This window comes from Pelodiscus sinensis, chromosome 7, assembly GCF_049634645.1.
Source record: "Pelodiscus sinensis isolate JC-2024 chromosome 7, ASM4963464v1, whole genome shotgun sequence".
Classification (NCBI taxonomy): domain Eukaryota; kingdom Metazoa; phylum Chordata; order Testudines; family Trionychidae; genus Pelodiscus; species Pelodiscus sinensis.
The window spans coordinates 19,407,675-19,429,740 of record NC_134717.1 but is presented as its reverse complement, the minus strand read 5'-3'; the positions used below and the strand labels follow the sequence as shown (position 1 = coordinate 19,429,740).

The 22,066-nt window shown below is 45.4% G+C and overlaps 1 long non-coding RNA gene across 2 annotated transcripts in view; it reads left to right on the top strand.

The window, feature by feature from the left end:
* The window catches only part of LOC142830157 (uncharacterized), a 38,958-nt gene extending 26,055 nt beyond the window's left edge, over positions 1–12,903 (top strand). For both annotated transcript variants that reach the window (XR_012905143.1, XR_012905142.1), the window contains one exon: positions 12,610–12,903. This is a non-coding gene — a long non-coding RNA (uncharacterized LOC142830157). The remainder of the gene's footprint in view (positions 1–12,609) is intronic.
* The last annotated feature ends 9,163 nt before the right edge of the window (positions 12,904–22,066 follow it).

The following is a 22,066-nucleotide window of genomic DNA, read 5'->3' as shown; positions in this document are numbered from 1 at the left end:
GTTGTGTCCTGGTGCACCTCTCCAGCAAGAGCTGGCTTAGATGCTGCAATATCATCAGGGAGCTATTTAAAGTGCTGGAAGGGACCTGGGTTGTAATAGGACAGTTCCTTTAAGAAATTTTAAGTTGTTTTCACTGCTGGCAGTAACTCATGCGCATGAGTTACCTTAAGCATCAAAACAGTGAAGAGAAGGCACTTTAGTCTTACTGTGAGGTAAATTTGGTGAGACCAGTTCTGTATCCCTGCCAGACCTGTAGTACTGACCTCACCAAGTTCTCCTCGTAGTAAGATTAAAGTGCCTCATATTCACTGTGATTTTTGATCTTTAGGTAGCTCATGAGTGTTAATTATCCCAAGGTTTAAAAAACTACATCTTCTTTATCAGTGAAGACAAGGCCTTACTCAGAACTAGTGCAATCACCAGAATTGGTCATGTTTGTGTGCTTCTGTAAACTTACATGTCTGGATGCATGATATGTTAGAAGCAAGCCAGGAGAAAGAATGGCGCTGGCAGTGCCACATTACTGTGTAGAGAAGGTTTAATCTGGCAGTGGAGGAGAGCAGCCGCTGTTCAGCATTTACTCTTCTTTACCTTATTCTCTGTGGGTATGTCTACACAGCAAAGTTATTTCAAAATAACAGCCGTTATTTTGAAATAACTTTCCTATTGTCTACACAGCCAAACTGCTATTTTGAAATTAATTTGAAATAGCGGAGCACTTATTTCGAAATTGGTAAACCTCATTCCACAGGGAATAACACCAAATTTGAAATAGCTATTTCAAAATAAGCGCTGTGCAGACACTTATTTCAAAATAGGGGGCCTCCAGCCCTTCCCAGGGTGCCCTGCTGGCCACTCTGGGCACAACCAGGAAAACTCCTCTCTCTTCCCCACGCCCCAGAGCCCTTAAAGGGGTGCCTGTGCCAGCTCCAAGCCTGCCAGCCCAGATCCAGCAGTCACTGCCCCTGACCCAGCGACCTCAAAACATGAGCCAGCAAGCCACTGGCAGCCAGCCCTCCACCGCTCCCCAAGAGCAATCTGCCAGCTTCCAGGAGCCTGCCAGGGCCCGGAGAAGGCGGGTGCCTTCCTGGTCCAGGGCGGAGATCATGGACCTTATTCAGGTTTGGGGGATGCCCCCAGCGTCCATGATCTCCACATTAGATGGGGGAACGCAGCTCTCTAAGGCAGTATAGCTGCCAGCCTGGCCACCAAAGGCCTCATGCGAACCCAGGAGCAGGTTTGCATGAAAATCAAGTTGGTCTGGTGAGACCCCCAACCCTGAGCCCTGAGCTTCCCCTCCCCCTTCGTCCCCTTCCTCCTCCTACGTTTCACCCTCTTTTCCCCAGTCTCACCAGAGTTTCATCCTCCTCCCTCTCCCTCACCCCCTCCCGTTTGGTAAATAAAGAGAGTTTGTGTTCATGAAAATACATGTATTTTATTTGACATCAGGAAGGGGGGTTAGGGAGGGGTAAGTGGAAGGACGTGAGAGAGGAATGAGGCACAAGCCCCCAGTGGGACAGACCAGGGAGGCTCTTAGTGCTCCTCAGGATGGAAGCTCTCTCACAGGGCCTCCTGGATACTAACAGCCCCCCGATGGACCTCCCAGATGGCAGCCTGTAGAAAGTGCAGCCAGGCTTGCAGCAACACGTGTACGAGAAGCACCAGAGTGCCCAGGGACAGGTCTGGTTCCATGTTGCAGAGTGCTATGGTGTCCTGAGTGAGGACAACGAGAGCACACAAAGACAATATGCTTTGTTGTCCCTCATTGAGGTAGGCAAGCAAGCAGGGAAACCTGAGAACCAGCTGTCCAGGGGGGAAGGGGAGGTGGTTCCTTTAAGCACAGGCCTCAGATAGTCTCAGGCAGCAGTCACATAAAGTAACTCCTGACTTGATGCCCTGCTGGAACTAGTTCCAACCAGCCTTAAATGCGATTCAACGTCCACTCAGTGTGGATGCGCTAATTCGAAATAGCAAAATGCTATTTCGAAATGCATTTTGTGTGTAGATGTGTTATTTCGAAATAAGCTATTTCAAAATAACACTTTAGTGTAGACATACTCTGTAGGAGTTGAAGAGGAAGCCAGAGATTAGCTGCTGGACATGGCATGCTCCTTTTGAGTGCTAGATGATTTCTGCATAGAATTTCAGCCAGGATTTAATGTTGGTTCAGCCAGCAGTAGTTCCCGCATGCAGGTTCACTCCAAAGATAAGTTCTGCAGCTACTACTGGAAGACACTAGAAAAGAAAAAAGTCCATGCAGTTGTGTGGAAGCACTTGGCCTTTGTGGTGATGATTCTGACTCCTGCAAATATTCTGAGATCCCTAGATCACAGGACACCTGCAAATTTAGAGACAGAGCACTTGCCACAAGGCTAGGGGAAAAATCCTAAATCCCAGATGGGAGAACTGCAGGAAGCTCATAGCTTCCAAGACCTTCCATGGGAGAACAGGTGATTGCTAACAGGGAGTTTTGAGAGGGAGTTCGGAAGGGGAGAGGGAAGGATGGGAGGTTCTCTTGCCTTTCTTTTTAAATCCCTTTTCCAGGACATCAGCGATGGTTGGTGATGGGTCTGCTGTTGTTACCTGCACAGCGTGTGCCATGTTTGTCTTCCTCCCGGAAGAGAGAACGGATTTCATCTGCACCAAGTGCAAGCTGGTCGACATTTTGGAAGAAAAAATTAGAGGACTGGAGGCCCAAGTGTCGACCCTACGCTTGATCAGAGAGGATGAAGACTTCCTCGATAGAAGGCAGCATTTAATCCTTCAAGCACGGCAGGCAGAAGAGCCAGAGAGGGCAGTACGTGACCAAGAAGAGAACTGGCAGCATGTAACTTCTAGAAGGGGAAAAAGGCCAGCACGGGAATCCCCTGATGCTATAGAGGTAAGCAATCGCTTTCAAGCTGTCTCCACAGGCTCTGCAGTGCTGAAAGCTCTGGAAGGGGCCTCACAAGGAAGAAATCAGAAGGGAACACCATCTACTGGAAGGCATGGGATGCGTAGTCCTACGGATGGGGGTTCCACGGCCACCACGCCCAAAAGGAAACGACGGGTGGTGGTGGTCGGGGACTCCCTTCTAAGAGGGACTGAGCCATCCCTCTGCCGTCCAGACCTGGAATCTCGAGAGGTGTGCTGCTTACCGGGAGCTCGCATTCAGGATGTCACTGAGAGGCTTACCAAGCTGATCAAACCTTTGGATCGCTACCCCTTCCTGCTTCTCCACGTGGGAACTAATGATATGGCCAAGAATGATCTTGAGCATGTTACTGCGGATTATGTAGTGCTGGGAAGAAGGATCCAAGAATTTGGAGCGCAAGTGGTATTCTCCTCCATCCTCCCTGTTGAAGGGAAAGGACTGGGCAGGGATCGTCGAATTGAGGACGTAAATGTGTAGTTGCGCAGATGGTGTCGCAGAGAGGGCTTTGGTTTCTTCGACCATGGGAGTCTGTTCCGGGCACAAGGATTGTTAGGAAGAGATGGGGTCCACCTAACGAAGAGAGGAAGGAGCATCTTCACGGGCAGGCTTGCAAACCTAGTGAGGAGGGCTTTAAACTAGGTTCCTTGGGGGACGGTGACCAAAACCCTCAGGGGAGTGGGAAAGTCGGATACCGGGAAGAAATGCAGAGAGGAAGGGGCAAGAAAAGAGGACCCATGTTTCGAATGGAGAAGCTAAGACGATCAACTGGTTACCTTAAGTGTTTGTACACTAATGCGAGAAGCCTGGGCAACAAACAGGAAGAACTGGAGGCCCTGGCCCAGACCAAGAAATATGATTTAATTGGGATAACAGAGACTTGGTGGGATGACTCGCATGACTGGAGCGCTGTCATGGAAGGGTATAGACTGTTCAGGAACAACAGGCAGGAGAGAAAAGGAGGAGGAGTTGCACTATATGTAAGAGAGCACTATGATTGCTCTGAACTCCAGTATAAAGAGGGAGAAAAACCTGTTGAGAGTCTATGGGTTACGTTTAAAGGAGCAAACAACAGCCTTGATCTTGTGGTTTGTGTTTGCTACTGGCCACCGAATCAGGTGGATGAGGTAGATGAGGCTTTCTTCGGACAACTGAGCGAAGCTTCCAGATCGCAGGCCCTGGTTCTCGTGGGGGACTTTAATCACCCTGACATCTGCTGGGAAATCTAAACGGCAATCCAGAAAGTTTTTGGAGAATGTTGGGGATAACTTCTTGACACAGGTGCTGAAGGATCCGACCAGGGGCCATGCGCAGCTTGACCTTCTGCTCACAAACAGGGAGGAACTAATAGGGGAAGTGGAGGTGGGTGACAACCTGGGAAGCAGTGATCATGAGATGGTAGATTTCAGGATCCTGACCAAAGGAAGAAAAGAGAGTAGTAAAGTACACACCTTGGACTTCAAAAAAGGAGATTTTGACTCCCTCTGAGATCTGATGGGCAGAATCCCCTGGGATGTTAACATGAAGGGGAAAGGAGTCCAGGACAGCTGGCAGTATTTTAAAGAAGCCTTGTTGAAGGCACAGAAAGAAACCATCCCGACGCGTAGCAAGAGAGGCAAACATGGTAGGAGACCGGACTGGCTTACAGGGGAAATCCTTGGTGAATTTGAGCACAAAAAGGAAGCTTACAAAGAGTGGAAACTTGGACAAATGACCAGGGAGGAGTTTAAAGGTATAGCTCGAGAATGCCGGGGGGTTATCAGGAAGGCGAAAGCGCAAATGGAATTGCGACTGGCTAAGGATGTGAAGGATAACAAGAAAGGTTTCTACAGGCATGTTAACAAGAAGAAGGTAATCAGAGAGGGTGTGCGACCCCTATTGGATGAAGGAGGTAACCTAGTGACAGATGATGTAGGGAAAGCTGAAGTACTCAATGCTTTCTTTGCCTCTGTATTCACGGACAAGGTCGGCTCCTGGACTTCTGCGCAAAGTGACGGAAGATGGGATGAAGATGGACAGCCCGTGGTGGGTAAAGAACAGGTTAGGAACTATGTAGAAAAGCTAAACATACACAAATCCATGGGTCCGGACTTAGTGCATCCGAGGGTACTGAGGGAGTTGGCAAATGTCATTGTGGAGCCCTTGGCTATTATCTTTGAAAAGTCGTGGAGATCGGGAGAAATCCCGGATGACTGGAAAAAGGCAAATGTAGTGCCCATCTTCAAAAAAGGGAAGAAGGATGATCCAGGGAACTATAGGCCGGTCAGTCTTACCTCGGTTCCTGGAAAAATCATGGAAGGGATCCTTAAGGAATCCATATTGAGGCACTTGGATGAGAGGAAAGTGATTAGGAATAGTCAGCATGGATTCACAAAGGGCAAGTCATGCCTGACCAATCTGATTAGCTTCTATGATGAAGTAACTGGCTCGGTGGACATGGGGAAGTCAGTGGATGTTATATACCTTGACTTTAGCAAGGCTTTTGATACGGTCTCCCACAATATTCTTGCCAGCAAGTTAAGGGATTGTGGATTGGATAAATGGATGGTAAGATGGATAGAAAGCTGGCTAGAAGGCCGGGCCCAGCGGGTAGTGATCAATGGCTCGATGTCAGGATGGCGGTCGGTTTCTAGCGGAGTGCCCCAAGGTTCGGTTCTAGGACCGGTTTTGTTCAATATCTTTATTAATGATCTGGATGAGGGGATGGATTGCACCTCAACAAGTTTGCGGATGACACTAAGCTGGGGGGAGAGTTAGATACCCTTAAGGACAGAGATAGGGTACAGAATGTCTTAGACAAATTGGAGGATTGGGCCACAATAAATCTGATGAGGTTCAACAAGGACAAGTGTAGAGTCCTGCACTTGGGACGGAAGAATCCCAAGCATAGTTACAAGCTGGGGACCAACCAGTTAAGTAGTAGTTCTGCAGAAAAGGACCTGGGGGTTACAGTGGATGAGAAGCTAGATATGAGTCAACAGTGTGCCCTTGTAGCCAAGAAGGCTAATGGCATATTAGGTTGCATTAAGAGGAGCATTGCCAGCAGATCCAGAGATGTCATCATTCCCCTTTATTCGGCTTTGGTGAGGCCGCATCTGGAGTATTGTGTCCAGTTCTGGGCCCCCCACTACAAAAAGGATGTGGACGCATTGGAGAGGGTCCAGCAGAGGGCAACCAAAATGATTAGGGGGCTGGAGCATATGACTTATGAGGAGAGGCTGAGGGACTTGGGTCTGTTTAGTCTGCAGAAGCGAAGAGTGAGGGGGGATTTGATAGCAGCCTTCAACTTCCTGAAGGGAGGTTCCAAAGAGGATGGAGAGAGGCTGTTCTCAGTAGTGACAGATGGCAGAACAAGGAGCAATGGTCTCAAGTTGTGGTGGGAGAGGTCCAGGTTGGATATTAGGAAAAACTATTTCACTAGGAGGGTGGTGAAGCACTGGAATGAGTTACCTAGGGAAGTAGTGGAGTCTCCATCCCTAGAGGTGTTTAAGTCTCAGCTTGACAAAGCTCAGGCTGGGTTGATTTAGTTGGAACTGGTCCTGCCTAGAGCAGGGGGCTGGACTTGATCACCTTCTGAGGTCTCTTCCAGTTCTATGATTCTATGAACTTACACAGAGATAGCTTGTGACCCATTCTTTCAATGATTACTGAAAGAAAATTCTCTTTATATTGCTGCAAATGGCATCCACGCATCACAGTTTTACAAACCAGTGTGGTTTTGCTCACACAAAATGTCACAAATGACACAATTATAAAAGTAGTCTCACAGCCATGAAAACTGACAGGATATACATTTTTCTCTGTGCTGTACCTTGGACGTAAACTGAAAGCTAAGAAGACAGCACACATTCCTGCACATGAAAAACATCCACCAGAATCTTCTTTCAGGGACAGCTTGAAAAGACAAATTGTACTGGAGTCTCTCAATATGTCATAGTAGGGAGCAGCTTCTAAGCTGTTGAGAGATGCTTTTGAATGAATCATATATCATTTTATCGTAGAATTTATAAATTCTGCTAGTTCAGGGTTTTTTCCTCCTCACAGTATCAGAAATACATCACCCAACTATGACCCAGTATATATTACCAAAGTAACGGAAGACGAGTACCTCAGTAATGCATTTATGTATATTACCATTTCTAGGGCTTAACAAACCCTGGCGAGAGCTACTCACCAGCCCTGCACCATGCATGTGCCAGACCAGCATTGCGCATGCGTGCAGCACCGGTGAATGGGGCGCACAGAGCGATTGGCTGAAATCTACTCTCCACGGGCAAGTATATTCAACAGTTTGTCGAGCCCTGGCCATTTCAACCATCTTTTATTTATATCTCTAAAACTGAAACATCCAGGATATGTCTACACAGTGCGCTCTGCCGGAAGAGGCAGTGCAAACAAAGTGCAGATTAGCATTTTCTTGCACTTCATTTGCATAATCTCTTCCGGTCCGTTTTTGCACAAGCAGTTTTTGTGCAAAAACACGCACTGTGGACGTTTCCTTTTTGTGCAACCCCTCCCTTTTTGTGCAAGATACTTATGCCTCCCCCAGGGTTTTTGCACAGAAAGGAAACATCCACACTGCTTATTTTTGTGCAAAAACTCGTTGCGCAAAAACAGACCAGAAGAGATTATGCAAATGAAGCTAGAGAAAATGTTAATCTGCACTTCATTTGCATTGCCTCTTCCGACATAGCATAGCATAGACATAGCCTGGGGTTTAAGTTCTCAGAGATTATTTCCTAGAACCACCTCATCCACACCTGTCTCTCATTTGGTGGTTGTAGGGGATTGACCCCCGGGGGGGGCTTATGTCTGCCCCCTCAGTCACCAAAGCGTTGTCTGCCACTTCACGCAACTCGCTCCGTGCGTGCCCCACGGCGGTTGGGGGAAGGGGGTCCGGGCCCGCCCTCGCTCCGGACCCCAGCCCAGGGCCCTAAGGTAAGGGGAAAGACTCCCCACCTAGCAGGGGGGGTCGAGCCCCCTAAACTCCCCTGCTCTCAGGGTCCGCGTCCCTGCCCTGGGCCACTTCTTCCCCCAGAACCAATAGGTTCACCTGGGTGTTCCCTCGGCCCCCACCCAGGGCCTCCAACACCCGCTTACGCTCGCTGGCCTTTGCGGGGAGAGCCTCTCCTCTGTGTCCTCCCCTCTTGTCTGGCTCCCGGCTGCTTTTGAATCAGCCGCCGGCCGCAGGCAGATGACGTCAGGGCCCTCGTCCGCCTGCGGCCCCTCCCAGGGGCGGGCGTCATGTGACGTCCCCCTGACGTCACTCCGCCCCCGTCCCCTTCCGGCGCTATTTGCCGGCCCCGGCTCGTCACCCGGCCGGGGTGCCGGCTCCCCCGTTCCTGCTCCGCCCTCGGCGGTCTGTACCGCCCCGGGGGGTGTGCCCCCCCGCCGTGCCTGCGGCGTCCCGGCGGCTTCTCTCGCCCCCGCCCGCCCCGGCTCGTTCCCCGGCCGGGGCGCCGGCTCCCTTGCGCTGGAGCCGCGGGCGGCGGGCTGTGCCGTCCCGGGGTTGAGTCCTCCCCCCCTCTCCGCGGCGTGCCGGCGGCTCCCGGGAGGGGCGGGGCTGCCCCGCCACAGTGGTATACTGGGCTTCAGCTCTTTGGGAGGTGCCAGGGCTCAGGGCTTCTGTCAAAATGGGAGAGGAAGCCCATGGGCCATGGGTTTGAAAATGTTTTCCAGAGCTCTGTTCCAGATGGCTCCTGCTGAATTTAAGCCCTGAAAATATCCCTGTTGAATAGAGTAGAGACATGTCTATGCTCTGGACTCAATTGTAGTTAACCCAGCCAGAATTTTTCTTAGGACTCTTGAGAGACATGCTGCGGTAGTAGAGCTTCAGGTGTAGCATACATTATACTGACTGCTGCACAAGGAGGGGTAACATCACCCCATCACCGGAGAGGAATATGATAGACAGACAACAGGAGTTTGAACAGAGAGAGACACAGGGCTATTCTGCTGACAGATGCAAGCCAAAAGGACACCCAGGCCGTGGTCCTGCCATGCTGCATCCTGCAACCCCAATCCTGCATACCACTCTTTTTCTGTGACCCAATCTTTTCATCTCTAGTGTGACTCTTCCCCTTAAGGTCCTGCCCTGGTTCCATCTCTTCTCATCCCCACTCCACCTTTTCTGCTAAGGCCCTTCCCACCCACCATTCATGGGTCAATGTGAGTTAAGTCCTGCTCAGGCAAGTGCTGGAGAACCAGCAGAGACAGGGGAAGACTCAGGTGTAACTGCAAAATTACTTGATACAACTTATTTAAGCTTCTACGGGAGGAAATTGGCAAAGGCTACAGAGACTGAGAAGGGATGAGAGGTAACTGAGCCAGGAGGACAGAGACCCAATGAAAGCAGAGTGCTATGCCTCTCGGTGACAGGGACATCTAAAAAGTGGGGGCAAGAAACCTAACCCAGAAAACAGGAAAAAAAGAAAGCCTGAAAGAGTCCAACCTTTGAGGAGTACAGGAAAAGGGGAGGGAGTGTTTTGCCCATGGTCAGTAGAGTCACCTACAAAGAGGGTGTTTCTGGGTGCCTCTATACTGCAGGACTTAACTCGAAATAAGCTACACAAATTGAGCTACGTTAATTATGTATCTTATTTTGAAATAGCTTATTTCAAAATAGGGAGCGTCTACACAGCACTCTTTGTCCGACTTCCCTTATTCCTCATAAAATGAGGCTACATCTAGACTGGCATGATTTTCCACAAATGCTGTTAACGGAAAAGTTTTCCGTTAAAAGCATTTGTGGAAAAGTGTGTCTAGATTGGCACGGACGCTTTTCCGCAAAAGCAATTTTTGCGGAAAAGCGTCTGTGCCAATTTAGACGCACTTTTGTGCAAAAAGGCCCCGATTGCCATTTTCGCGATCGGGGCTTTTTTGCGCAAAACAAATTTGAGCTGTCTACACTGGCCCTTTTGCGCAAAAGCTTTGCGCAAAACGACTTTTGCCAGAATGGGAGCAGCATAATATTTTTGCAAGAAGCACTGATTTCTTACAGTAGGAAATCAGTGTTCTTGCGGAAATTCAAGCGGCCAGTGTAGTCAGCTGGCAAGTTTTTCCGCAAAAGCATATGCTTTTGCGGAAAAACTTGCCAGTCTAGATGCAGCCTGAGGGTTACAGAAGTCAGGGTATGTCTACACTACCCTGCTAGTTCAAACTAGCGGGGTAATGTAGGCATACCACACTTGCAAATGAAGCCCAGGATTTGAATTTCCCGGGCTTCATTTGCATAAGCGGGGAGCCGCCATTTTTAAAACCCCGCTGGTTCGAACCCCGTGCAGCGCGGCTACACGGGGCACGAACTAGGTAGTTCGAACTAGGCTTCCTAGTTCGAACTACCATTACTCCTCGTGAAATGATGGGAGAAGACAACACCAGAGAGGGACGCAGGCTGGCAGAACTAATCCCCATCAAGAGGTGCCGCTCATGGTGAGTAGACCTCAAGATAGGGGGAAACAGAGGGAAGTGTGATAGTTTGCCATATTAGCCATGTGCTCGGAGATCTTAAAGAATGATATAATGGAATTACCCTAGAAACTAAGAATTCTAGTGTCAGACATATTTTCTCTGGTCATTGGCCTCTCTTTGCAAGTTTGGCATTCAGCTCCCATACATTAGGTGGTAGAAGGGTTTGTGTGAAAGAGCCTAGTCTACTTTGTGAACACTGAAGAAAAGAGAACTGCAAAACAGCAAGTGTCATGTTACACAAGCTCAACATATTAATTGAGGGGGGGGGGGGGAAAGGTCTGATCCCAGGTGTCCAAATTATCCATGTGCTGCTAAAGACACTGAAGTCAGCCTATGGTGATACAAGACACCATGGCTGCATCTAGACTGGCAAGTTTTTCTGCAAAAGCAACTGCTTTTGCGCAAAAGCTTGCCAGCTGTCTACACTGGCCGCTTGATTTTGTGCAAAAGCACTGACGTTCTACTGTCTGAAATCAGTGCTTCTTGTGCAAATGCTTTGACGTTCCCATTCGGGCAAAAGCCCTTTCCCGGAAATGTTTCTGCACAAGAGGGCCAGTGTAGACAGTTAAAAACTGTTTTGCGCAAAAAAGCCCTGATGGCGAAAATGGTGATCAGGGCTTTCTTGCACAAAACCGCGTCTAGATTGGCACGGACGCTTTTCTGCAAAAAGTGCTTTTGCGGAAAAATATCCATGCCAATCTAGACGCTCTTTTCCGCAAATGCTTTTAACGGAAAAACTGTTCCATTAAAAGCATTTTTGCAGAAAATCATGCCAGTCTAGACGTAGCCCATGTGAGTGTAGTTCAGTTTTAGATAAGCACCAGGATCTGATCTCTACCTCCTGCGGTAGTGGCCTGTGAAGTGAAAACTCTGTAAGTCTCCTCCCAGTTTTCTGTGGACTATTCCCTTTAATGTTAGAACTGTCAGAAAAACAGAATAGATGATATCTCAGGGAAATAGAATTATTTTGGTTCCTAGACTGGCTTATCAAGTGGCAGGGTTGTTTTATTTCATCATTGATGCTCCCATATTCTCAGTATACAAAGCTGCTGAATGTACTACAGTAAACAGAATTTTTTATTACATCACTGCAGGAGTACTTCTTGTTGCTGTACCTAAAGAAGCAGGACATTCAGTCAGGGAAAAGGCACTGTTGGCAGAAACAAGTGTGTGTGTGTGTGTGTGTGTGTGTATAGGCAGAAACAACAGTGTGTGGAATGTATGTGTGTGTATATATAAAAACAACCTGTGTGTGTGTGTGTGGGCAGAACAACAGTGTGTGGAATGTATATGTGTGTATATATAAAAACAACCAATCGGCAACTCACCAGAGGTTCTGTTTTGTTCCTGGATGTTCACATGCTCAAGGGAAGAGTTTTCAAAACCTCTGAAGAATGAATCTTTGTTTTTGAAGAGTTTGTGAACTATAGAAAGACAAAAATCTTCCCTAAATTAAACACAGATATATCTACAAACATCTTTTTCAGAACATCTAGAAGATAAATTAGTTCCTCTACTCCACCAACTATTATTTCTCTCAGACATGTCCTTGCCATAACTTCTCTAAATATGAGCGAGTTTCCCATTCAGAGGTCAGTTGCAGCAAAAATACAGAAGGCTTTATAATGGATTTTAAAACAAATGCAACTTCATAACTGCTAAAAGTTTGACCATAAAAAAAAGGGAACAATTCCTATTTTGTATTTTTATTTATTTATTTGGAGCTATGCCAGTAGCTATTGCTATAATTCAATTCCATTCAGTGACCTATGAAAAATGTTGGAGGTTTTCTGACCAGCTCCTATTGAACGGCACTAAAAACTTCACTCTGAAATCCAGATTATTAGTATCAGAAAAGAAGCTAAGAAGTGAAAAGGAATGAAAACGTATCCATTTCAGTTTCCATCATGTCATTGAACACAGTGGTGTAATAGCAATTTACACCAGCTGAAGATTTGGTGCCAAGAGAGCGGTGGGTTCTTCCAGGTAAGAACATTGTGGGGAGATGCTAGTACTGTCACCAGAGAGAGAGGCTGCATTTGGTTTGAGTTCTAGCCTCTTTAGTGTGCACTAAATCCTCTGATATTCTTTTCTTAAATGTTATTTATTCATTTGGATGCTAAAATGGAAAAGCACCAGCAACTTAAAGGTTAAGTTAACTAGAGCAATGTAAATACATCTTTGTAATTATTGGTAATGCTTATCTTTGTTTCTCATACAACATTCAGCCAATGAGGTAGCGCCTCCAGCATGAGAGGAAAAGTGGGTACCTGGATCTGTTTGAATGAGTGACATCTGACGGAGTTATCACACTAATGCAGAAATGAGTCACTTCAGAGCCATTAGACTCAAAATCAATCTTCGGGCAACTCACCTGGGAAAATTAGATGCCAGAATGCCAAGAACAAGCACACTAGGAAAAATGTATTCTTAAAAATGAGATAGCTCGAAAGCTTGTCTTTCTTTCTAGCAGAAGTTGGTCAAATAAAAGATATTACCTCATCCACCTTGTCTCTCTCCTGGGATCAACACAACTACAGCTGCATACCAAAGAAGAAGAATGAAATTCTAAAGCACATTCTTACCAGCTAAATTATAGGGAGGACACTCAGATGAGATGCTTGTGAACGTAAATGTTCAGAGGTAGCCAGGGCTTGGAAAATGCCCAAGGTACCTCCCACAACAGCTATAAAAGGCCACAAGCCAAATCTCTTTTGTATTGATTGACTGTGCTCTCCATGTGAATCTTTGAGCTGCAGAAGGTCCATAATGCAGTGGAACTGCAGTGTAATATTCTGTCTCTTGTCAAAGCACAGTAGGATGATATAGACGTTATAAGAATTCTTCTATTTCCATCCGTTCATTGGAGGGCTCATAGCATGCAAAAAGGTAAGTACACTTGGTGTGAGTTTTAACCAGGCTGCAACTTTACTAGTTAAATTAATCCAAGTTTGCAGTCAGGGGACAGCCCCCATTAGTCATTCACACCCCACTGATCCTTGGACTGCCAATCATCATAGTAGAAGATTCTTGGTGTGTGTCTACTCACCCACTAGCAACCTTCTCCCTTCCGGGGCATTGGGTTGAGAGGGGACTTCAACCTCTGCCAGCACCACCATAAACCACATCATCAGGGTGTTCCTCTACCCTCCTGGTAATGTCCCAGACCATGGTTTGCATTTGCATGGTTTCCCAAGAAATTAGGCACGTTGCTCCCATAAGGAGATGCCCTAGAGATGGCCATTATATTGTTACCTTTTTTTGGCTATGGAGTCTAATCGGTGAATTCCTGCACTGGGTACCTACTACAAGGAAACACGAGCATGAACGGGGCTATATGATAGATGCCGAACAGAGCTGTTCAGCATTCTCTGAACCTTCTGGCTTCCGGGCAAACTGGCAAACAGAAGTTGTCCTGAGTGCAGGGTTCCTGTTATGATTTCAAATCCTGAGAGATCTCTAGCCTGCCTCACATCTCTTATGGGGGCTGAAAACCTCACAGGGACATGGCCAACATGGGAGCCACCCAACTTACCCCTCACTTGCCTGGGTGCTCTTTTGACTCAGAACTGAAGTTTTTCACCAAAAGGATGTCACTCCCTTCCACCATCCCCCAGCATGGAACAATTTAAGTGGCCTTAGGGCACAGATGGGGAACCTACTGTGCTTAATTTTCATCTGGCTTCCTGCCCCCCAGCTAGAGCTGCAAATACTAGACTGACCCGCTATAGATAGGAAGCCCTGAGCTTCCATACCTCCTCACAGGGCTGGAGCCATGAGCGCCAGCACACCCCTCTGCAAGAGAAAGCCCTGAGTGTCCACACCCTTCCCCTGCTCACCCCGGGTGTGTGAGTTGAATATGTGTGGCCCATGATTGATTTTTACTAGGGGTCAATGGACTGTGATAGGAAAAAAAGTTTCCTACCCCGCCTTAGTGTAAACCAAGCTATGAGATTAACCCTACTACATTTTATTGTGTATTTTATTGTGTGGTTTTTCAGGGAATTGTGATATGAAAAGTTCCTAGTGGAGGAACTCAAAAGTCTTCACAAAGGGGTAGCCATGTTAGTCTGTAACTAAAAAAACTTAAAACAACGAATGGTCCTGAAAAAACTTAAAACAACGAATGGTCCTGCAGCATCTTAGAGAGACTAACAAAAATGTAGATAGTATCATGAGCTTTCATCATCTGAAGAAGTGGGTTGTGCCCATGAAAGCTCATGATACTATCTACATTTTTGTTAGTCTCTCTAAGGTGCTGCAGGACTACTCTTTGTTAAGTTTTTTGTTTTACCTATAGTCTTGTGTGACATAGATCCAGGCTCAATAGGTGTCAACTCTGCAGGAGCTTACAAGGGGAATTTATAAGTGGGTTGGGAGAGTGGTGACAGCCAGATGCACTGACTAAAATCCCTTTTGTGGAGTGAGTGCCATAAGCTATATAGCTGTAGTTGATATTGTGGTCATTAACACTTGTGTCTAAAAATAGTTACTTCTTGAACCAAATTCCTTGCATCCTAAGACCCCATCTGCATTACTGAAATGTGCATATGTACAAAGCCCTTATGTAGTGGGAAACTATACTAGGAAATTATTTGGAAATAACTCCTGAAATAATAATTTTGAAATAGCATGCCCACGCTATGGGGAAGCCTCAAAATTAGTCCAAGGCAGGCTCAGTTAATGTGAATGCACTACCTCGATTTAGAGCCCCAGGAAACACTGGAGAATAATTAGTTTGAATTACTCTGGAGAGTAATTATTTCAAAATAATGGCACTGGAGCATCCACACTACTGCTATTTCAAAATAACTCTTTTGAAATTAATATTATTCCTCATGGAAAGCAGGAGTTATTTTAAAATAACCAGCCCATTATTTCAAAACAACAGGCTTGGTAGTGTGGACACTCCTCTTGTTGTTTTGAAATAAGGGGAGTCCCTAATGTAGACCAGGGCCTACTTGGGCTGTAGAGGTAGCGGTTTCAAAAAGCAATGTCTCAAGATGCTGAGTCAATGCTTCCCTAAACACTATCCCAGTATGACACAGAATCAGGTTATGTATGGATTACAGAAGTCTATTATTGTGGCTTATTAGATTTACTTCTCTCCTTGATCTCACCATTACATACCCAATATGTATATTTTTTCCTGATCGTGAGCCAAAGGATATTTTGAATGTGAGCCTAATATATATTTTGTTAGCTAAAATTATTCAAGTACTTTTAAAAGTTTTTGCACTTTAAGTGGATAAAAACAAAATTTTCTGAAACTTCCATGAAATATTTTATTACAAACAAAAATACCAAACGCTCATGTAATTAAAATAATATTTTACAGTAATATTGACAACTAACTTTAAACATATTTAGTATTTTGTATGTATATATATCATATCTATACACCTATAAATACTCAGAGAACAGTTTATGTTTTTAAAACTGTTTTTGATCTTAACAAGCAAATAATTTTTAGTGTAACCAATGACTAATACATAATAATATGGTATTCAAGGACATTATTTCTTGAAAATAGTTAACCTCACATTCTATTTATCTGTGAGGCTAACTTACATCTGTGCCTTACATCATTCTGTGACATTCAGCCCTTGTGTGGATTTTCTTTGCTGCAATATGAGATTTCTAGCTACTTATTCTGAGCAAACATTGTTTCTTGGTTCAACAGATGTGCATAGATCTCATGACACACAGATTCTTAGGGCCTGCCTAAGCTTAAAATGCTACCATGGTGCTGCAGTAATGCTTCAGCGTAGACACGACCTATGCTGACACGATGGGTTCTCCTGTTGGTGTAGGTCAGTGGTCTCCAACCTTTTTAAGCACAAGATCACTTTTTTAATCTCAGTGCAGCATCTACCTCAAATTCAAATATCTCTGCCTTGCCCCACCCCTTTGCTGAGGCCCCACCCTCCTCACTCTGTGAAGATAGGTTACAAGGGAGGGGGACAGAGTGACTTCAGAGCCCCCTGCCTCTGTCTCCCCCACCCTGCACACAAGTGGGAGGCTCCCGGGGGTAGCTCTGAGGCTCTGGACAGGAGCAGCAGGGCAGTGGGGGGAGGGACAGCTGAAGTGCTGGCACTTGATAGCCTCCCAGCCAAATCAGTCAGGATCACCTGTCAGAGGCTCCAGAATCTATTGGTAGATGCCAATTTATTGGTTGGTGACCAGCAGTGTAGGTAATCCACCTCCTGAAAAGTGCTATCTAGCATTATCTATATGAGGACTTAGTTTGGCATAACAACACTGCTCAGGGATGTGGAGTTTTAATACCTCAGACTGAAGTAGTTAAACCTACCTAATTTTCTGGTGTGGACCAAAACTCGGACCACTATTCCAAGTCACGTGCAGAAGTTTGGTATTGGCTTTCCTTCCGTTCCAACATTTGCCATTTCTAATTTCTCATTTAAAATACAGCAGGAGCAGCAGCCATCTGGACAGTCAGTCATAATCACACAGCAGCCATATTTGAGATTCATACTATAATAATGCCTATGATAGGATGTAGCCCTCCAAACAGGAAAAACTTAAAAAACAACAAATAGTCGGGTAGCACTTTAAAGACTAACAAAACATGTAGATGGCATTGTCGCAGAGCAGGTCCTTTTGACCATGGTCTCGCGTGCGCATTGCCCATTCTGCCACACAAAGGCCCCTCACAGAAAATGTAGGCCGCTGATACACTCTGAGGAAGCATAACTTGTAAGCACACAATGCAGCTTTCTGTGAATGGAATTTAACCTTGTAGGCATCTAAGAACAGGGAGGTGAGCATGAAAAGATAGAGCACAGCTGCAAGAGATAAATAAGACTCTCTTGACTAGTCCTTGAAGGTAGGGAGGTAGACCCAGGGAGATAAGACACAACTGCCATGCACACTGACCATGCCCGCACCCAGCACTGTCCATGGGGCCATCAGGCGGGCATCATGAAAAATCCTATAGGGCAATATTGCACATTACCTCATTACCAGCCTATCAGGCCCGGCCAGGGAACAGACTCTAATAAGGTACCGGATATCAGGTTATGTTATAAAAGACCCTCGACCCCTTTGTTCAGGGAAGTTCCGTGTATTGAGGGCACATGTCTTTTTGCCCGGCTGAAGGATTGATCACCCTGAGGCTGCCTCCCCACCCTTCGAGTCAAAGATAGGGGTGTGCGAGTTCTGAGCATGCTTTGAGTTCTAGAGTGTCTTTACACTGTTATCGTTGCTGGATTTGTAAGTATTGCTTACATATATTAGTTATTAGTTTAGTTTATAGTTGAATTGTGTTATTTTCACTGTGTAATTCTGTAGAGTGTAACTGAGTTCTATTAACCACACTGTGTAAATTGTATAATCTTGTGTTGTGTAGTAGTGTTGTATTTAGGCCAAGTATAAGTGCTAGAAATAGAAACCCAGGAGTTGTTAAGTTGTAGAGGTAGATTAATAACTAACTCCACCAGCTGCCCTAAAATAACCACAGAGGGGCTGGCTGTGGACGGAGTTTTTATTATCATTATATTGGCTTTGTTTTTGTATTTTTTGCTTGTATGCTGTGCTGCTTTAAGCGAATTAGAGATAGTAATTTAATATAATCGAATTATAATGACTAAGTTTGTAATCAGTTAAGTGCAGTTTGGTTCAGTTTTCCCATCCTATAAAAGCATTAGGCAATTTCTTGTTTTCAAATTATTTTAAAAGTCACTTGATTTTTGATAAGAGAACCATTCTGATTAATAAAAAATCATTTGTTTTACTGTCATCCAGTAGTTTTCACTGAGTAGTCGGCTTTAACCCCTGGAAGCTCCCATCACATCACCGAACCAAGTTGTGACAGGTATCATGAGCTTTCGCGGGCGCAGCCCACTCCTTCAGATGACCCATCAGCTGCTGTTTGTCAAGTGCCAGCTACTCTATCATCACCTAATATTATAGTCTAAAGAAGCTAATCCTCTTGTGCCAGCCTATGGCATAGTTTTCTTTTTTGAGGAGAGAATGGGGTGAAGATGGGGGGGAAAACACACTTAATAAACATGGCACATTATTTACATTTTCTGACACTGGGCAACATTTGCCTTCATTTCTTTTGTATAATTACACATTGAAATCCCAATCCTGCAAATAGTCATGTGACATGAGCTATCCTGACTGATGTGAGAAGTTATTATTATTCATTATTTCCTTTAAGGTAGAGCCTAGAACAGGTATGTCAAACTGGTATTTTACGGGCGCCAGCCAGAACATTTTTATAAAAGAATGAAGTGAGGCCCACTGGCTGCTTGGAGCACGTGGCCAAATGCCTGCTCACAGCCGGCTGGGGGGCTCTGCACCGCAGCAACTGCCTACAGCCAGCAAGGCTGCTCTGTGCACACGCTCATGGCCGGCTGAGCGCTCTGTGCTTGGCTCTCCAGCGGGCGCTCTCGGCTGGCTGCTGTGCTTATGCCGCCCCAGCGCCTCAGGCAGCAACGTCGACTCCAGGACCCAGGTATTAGGTGGGGGGAGGGGTTATTTTGTTAATATTTTGTTTTTTATTTATTCCCAAATAAAATCAGAAAATGTATATTAATTTTATATCAATAAATGTCAATTTTTTGCAATTTTATGAATAATTATATTTCTATGCAAAATCTTAAACTTACAAAGTATCTGAAATTTTCATAGAAGCCTGTTATAGTTGATTAACTATGGTCTATATTTCTTTTTATTTCAACAAAACGAGTTATGTACCATATACAAAGTTTAAAAATACCATAAATTTATATTTAAATTAAAAATTATGTAAAATTAATTTTAAAATTATTTAATGTGAGCAAATAACAATTTTACACATCAAATTATTGAAATATTATAAAATATATCTAAAACATAATCTATAATAATAAATAACTATGACTTTCTGACAGAGTACATTTTCTTTGGTGGCCCTAGGGTAGTCAGGTGTCCGGTATTGGTGCCTTCTGCCTAGCACTTTGAAGAAAAAAAAGGCCTTTTTTTTTTTTTTTGCTTGACCTCAATTTTTTTCTTTTTTGGTCAAACCATCTGGGAACCTAGGTGACTCGGAAAGCTATCAGGTTTCATTTGTGCAGCCCTCAGTAGACTTTGAGTTTGCCATTCCTGGCCTAGAATATGCTAGGCCCTGTCTGCTTGTGTACTATTAGACTCATTCCTTTAACCCAAAGATGTTACAATCTATTGACCCAACCCTGCAAACATTTGGTGCTTGATCCTGAGAGGTGCAAGTTAAGACATGCAGGAGTTTAGGGCCCTCAGTAACTTTGAAGGTGCACTGAGCACTTCATAGGAGCAAGCCCTTAAGCTCTTCAATGGGTTTGTCACATGAGTAAAGTTATTTACATGCAGATTTGGTCTCTAAGAAGCCACACAACATATAAATATAGATGGTGGTATGAGGTTTTGTAGGCACAGCTCACTTCTTCAGATGACAGGAGTGTTAGAAAACTTCTAACACTCCTGTCATCTGAAGAAGTGGGCTGTGCCTACGAAAACTCATGATTCCATCTACATATTTTGTTGATCTTTAAGGTGCTACTTTAAGGATCTACTGGTAGATCTTGGAGCTTTTGACAGTTGATCTTGATTCGTTTGGCCAGGAAGCTATCAAGTGCAGGCACTTCAGCTGCCCCTCCCCCCACTGCTGTGCAACTCCTGCCCTTGGCCTTGGAACTGTTCCCCTCTCCCATCCTGTATTCTCTCTCCACAGAACAGAGGTAGGGGGTACAACTGGACTTGGGATGGAAGGAGTTTTCTGTGTGCTTTTGAGAGTGAGCCAGGGCCAAGGCAGGGGTGAGTCTGCCTTAGCCCCACTGCACCACCACACAGGGGCCACCTGTGGTAAGCAGTGTCTAGTTGGAGCCTGCATCCTGAATCTCTGTCCCAGTCATGTACCCTCTCCTGCACCCCAAGCTCCTGCCCTAGCCCTGAGGCCCCCCTCACCCAAACTCCCTTTCAGAGCCTTACTCTGAGCCACCTTCTGCACCCCCAGCCCCTGCCCCAGGCTCAACCCGGGGCCTTCTCACACTCCAAATCCCTTATCTGAAGACCAAAGCCTGCACTCCAACCCTCTGCTCCTACCTGATGCAAAAGAAGGAAGGATGAAGTGAGCAGGGGCAGGACCTTGGAGAAGGGGCATGAAGGAGGTGGGGAAAAGGTATCTGGCTTCAGGTAGATCCTAGATTGCACTTAAATTCAAAAAGTGATCTCATACGTCAAAAGGTTGGAGACCACTGTACTAGGCTATTTGTTGTTCTTTAAGTTTTTCCTATTACAGTAACTCGGCTAACTCTCTGAACCTTTTGAACATATAAATGATGTGAGGAAGAGAAGTCAATCATACAAAATCTTGTAAAAGTGATATTTTCCTAGGGGGGCTGTGCCCCCTGCTTACTGTACCAGCCCCAATTCTTCCTCCTTCCTCTCCCTAACCCCTCCCCTCCTCGCCCCGGGTTCCAGCTCTAACCCCTTCTCCCCCACACCTCAGCCTCAGCAGCCCGGCTCTTTCCCCCTGGCCACCAGGCAGTTGAGCTAGGCTGAGGCCATGGCACAGCAGGCCCAGCTCCTCTGCCCAGAGCACCAGAGAGCAGGGAGACAGGAGGTTGCATGGCACCAGCCCCCCAAGCACTGGGGAAAGGGGAGGAGGAAGGCTTCATGGCACTCATCCTCTGAGCACTGGGGAGGGAAGCAGGATGCAGGTGGGATGGAGAGTGACATGAAGATATCACTCTGCCATCCCACAGGCAATTTTTTTTGTATCTAGAGAGAACTATGAAATACTTGCCAGATGCCCTTCTGTTGAGCCATTATTAGTTGGCTCATATCTTATAGATATGGTAAATGTGGATCTTGAAGAGCAATTTCAAGAGCTGAGGTTGTAGCATTTCATATATAAGGAGTGGTATGGAAGAATTGGCAAATGGAAGTGATTGAGGTTGATGTCACTGAAGGAGTGTCAGGGAATGTGATAAGAGGCAAGAGCAGAGAATAGTGAGAACTCTCATTAGAAAGGGAGGAAGCTTGTTAGGTCAGGAGGAAGATAAATAGGCCTAAGACATCTTAGGAAAATTTAAATCTTTTCCTTGCCACTTTAGCAAATGAAAGTGAATTATGTTTAGCTGTGAATACATAGTTATGATTTTAAAATAACTGGGTTCTTCCTGACATTCATCCAGTTCAGTTTTTACTCTGAAATGCAAACGCGTTCTCATTATGAGATATAGATCCATGAAAAGACAATTCTTCCAGAGACTACATTATTATGACAGCAAAAATTGCTCCTGTGTATTATTTCAATGATCAGAATAATTTATATGGATTCTTAGAACACTCAACTAAGTTGGTCAATAGTGTGTTTAATGATACAGGATTTATAAAATGGCTGTGCTAAATCAAACACAGTATTAATGGGTGGAGGTGCAACCTATACATGCATACTGTGCTCTTGCGTCATTTAAAATGTTTGCTTTTTACAGGGTCAGATCTTCAGAATATGTTAAATAGCAATAGGTGGTTAAGACAAAAGAACTGATCTGAACCTTCAACAGAGACAGACCTAATCTGAATCAACCTGATCTTAAAGCAAAACAAACTGCAAACATTTTAGGACCTAATTGAATTTCATTATTTTCCATTCTTGAGTGCCTTTGTCCTGCTTGGTACTGACCTGAAACCAGG